Consider the following 3,266-nt stretch of genomic DNA (forward strand, 5'->3'; position numbering starts at 1 on the left):
GTCTAGACCAGGGGTAGGCAAGTTCGGTCCTAGAGAGCCGCAGTCCTGCAGAGTTCAGCTCCAACCCTGAAAACAAAACTCACCTGCCTATAGCCTTAGTAATCCTGAAGACATTGATTAGCTTGTTCAGGTGTGTTTGATTAGGGTTGGAGCTGAACTCTGCAGGACTGCGGCTCTCTAGGACCGAACTTGCCTACCCCTGGTCTAGACCCTGAATATAAGACGACCGCGTTTTTTCAGATGTATGTCCAAGAAAAAAAGTCGTCTTATATTCGGGACAATACGGTATATATTTTAATTTATTTCACACTGGCCTGGGGTGCATTTCCCAAATAACAATAGCTCGCTGCCTAACTATCATAGTACTATTGTTGAGAAGAAACTAATGACTGTTTCCCAAAAACTTGGGATTTTTTTGCACATCCGTCGTCCAAACAGTGTTTCTCAGTGTCATTTATGATGCCAAGCAAAGTGTGAAGCAGTGTTAATTTCGTTGACGAATAATTTTTGTCGTAAGTTTCGTCAAGGACATTTTTTTCACTGATGACAACGAGACGATAACGAACTAAAACTCTCTTTGAATGACAAAAACTATGACGTAAATGCATTGACATTTTCATCAACGAATAAAAATGAGACGAAAATGTTAGGGAGGGACGATTTGGGAAGAGATTAATTCAGAACGAATCTGCTGTGTGGTTCGGAGGTTAGATGTGTACATATGAACCGGCGGGACATAACCTAATGGTGCGTTCAAGTCATGTCGGATAGATCGTATTTATGAGTTGAATGCACATGAACGCCACAACAAAGTCGTTATTACGAGTGGGAAACTCAACATTTTCTTTAAGCCCCAAGTTTCCGAGTTGGGGACGTGTCAATGAGAAACATGGTGGAATCGATGGATGCAACGTCTGTAGTTGACGGTAAATATTTGTTTAAATTTATAATTTAGTTGTCATATAAACTTGAATTGGTCATGTTCTTGTTACGCAGCTAGTTAATAGTTAATAATAATAAAAAAATGCAGACCCTGTTGTATTTTCTTGTAATTTATTAAAAGAAGGTACACCGCCATCTTGTGCCGACTAAACTGACTTGAACGCACCTGACGTCGTAATTACGACTTGTCAACTCATAAGTACGAATGTCCCAGGAGGACTTGAACGCAGCATAACATACACTTGCTGCACTTCGCATAAAACGTTCAAAAATGTCAATATGTGGGAGTAAGAGCAGACATATGGATAGATCTGACGACGCAAGAGAAAACTCAATTCGGTCCGGTTTTCTGAGCGCAGACACTGAACATACACTTGCTGCACTTCGCATAAAACGTTCAAAAATGTCAATATGTGGGAGTAAGAGCAGACATATGGATAGATCTGACGACGCAAGAGAAAACTCAATTCGGTCCGGTTTTCTGAGCGCAGACACTGAAGCATACACACCCAGAAAGCGCGTCTCACAGCACGCGAGTACTCTTTCGCATCGTATGAACGGAGAATTACACACAAAATTATGTTGAATTGTTTGTTTTGACGAGTATTCATGTGAATTCATTCAAGATGGTGCCGCGGATGGCAGCCATGGTTTGTCGCTACTTGGTACTTGTACTTTTTTTGTTTGTTAGTCCTGTCTTAAGCAATTTTTTCCCGATCAGCTTTACTAGGAACGAACTCCTGGACATCAGAAATAGCACACCAAATAACTTTCTGCCGACATTTGAGCATTCAGATGTTTTACTGGACATTTTAGTCAGAGGTGCTGCATTCCTATACAAGCGCTCCAGGCGACGCAAGCGAGGGAAGCGCGCCGGCGCGCTCATGAAATTCCGACAGCATGGTTTTAGGACTCCGCTGCCGAGCATTCATCTGGCGAATCTCCACTCCCTAGAAAATAAATCAGATGAACTACAACTCCTCACCCTCACAAACAAGGACTTTTTAAACTCTGCTGCACTCTGCTTCACAGAAACCTGACTGAACGGAGCCATCCCGGACAGCGCGTTACATTTAACGGGCTTTCAGCTGTTCAGAGCGGACCGCGTCACAGAGTCATCGGGGGAAACGAGAGTTTTTTCACCTTTTTATTCACCTCGGGAGTTTTCCTTGTTTATTCTGGTGAGTGTGTACATTCCTCCTGACGCGCGTGTGAGCGCCGCACTAGAACTGTTGGCCGATCAAATTACACACACGGAGCAGCGTTATCCGGACTCTTTCATTATCTTTCTCGGTGATTTTAATAAAGCTAATCTCACCTAATCTCACCCGTGAACTGCCTAAATATAGACAGCACATCACGTGCCCCACCAGAGACAGCAATATACTGGACCACTGCTACACTGTTTTAAAGGAAGCATACCACTCTGTCCCCCGAGCAGCTCTGGGACTCTCTGATCACTGTTTGGTTCATCTTCTACCAGCCTACAGGCAGAAACTCAAATCTGCTAAGCCTGTAGTGAAAACTGTAAAAATATGGACTGCTGAAGCAGAGCAGGATTTACAGGCCTGCTTTGAACTTACTGATTGGAGTGTTTTTGAGGCTGCAGCTACTGATCTGGATGAGCTTACTGACACCGTGACATCCTACATCAGTTTCTGTGAGGACATGTGTGTTCCCACCAGGACTTATTTAACATTTAACAACGACAAACCTTGGTTCAGTGCAAAACTCAAACAGCTTCGCCAGGTCAAAGAGGACACTTACAGGTCAGTGTGGAAAAGCCATCACCTGCTACAAGACCCCATCCCCCAGCACTGAGGCCAATCAACAACTGGCTGAAGACCTGAAGACCTGAAACTGCAGGTTTGAAAAGCAAAAGACTGGTCTGACACCCCACACCCCCTCCGACCGTCTCACAAAACAGCCATCAACACCCTCCCCCTCCCTCCCTCCCCCCTACTGTTTCTCAGCCTGCACTTAAGATCTGTGAAGATGATGTATGCAAAGTCTTCAGGAAACAGAAAAGGAAAGCCAAAAGCCCAGTCTCTCCAGCCTGACTTAAAGCCTGTGCTGTCCAGCTATCATCCATCTTCACATTGATCTTCAACAGATCCCTGGAGCTGTGTGAAGTCCCCTCCTGCTTCAAATGTTCCACCATCATCCCTGCACCCAAGAAAACAAAAATCACAGGACTTAATGACTACAGACCTGTTGCTTTAACATCTGTGGTCATGAAGGCATTTGAGAGACTGGTGTTGGCCTACTTGAAGGACATTACTGGACCCTTGCTGGACCCCCTGCAGTTTGCTTACCGAGCAAAC

This window comes from Sinocyclocheilus grahami, unplaced genomic scaffold (genome assembly GCF_001515645.1).
Source record: "Sinocyclocheilus grahami isolate Dianchi unplaced genomic scaffold, SAMN03320097.WGS_v1.1 scaffold289.1, whole genome shotgun sequence".
Classification (NCBI taxonomy): domain Eukaryota; kingdom Metazoa; phylum Chordata; class Actinopteri; order Cypriniformes; family Cyprinidae; genus Sinocyclocheilus; species Sinocyclocheilus grahami.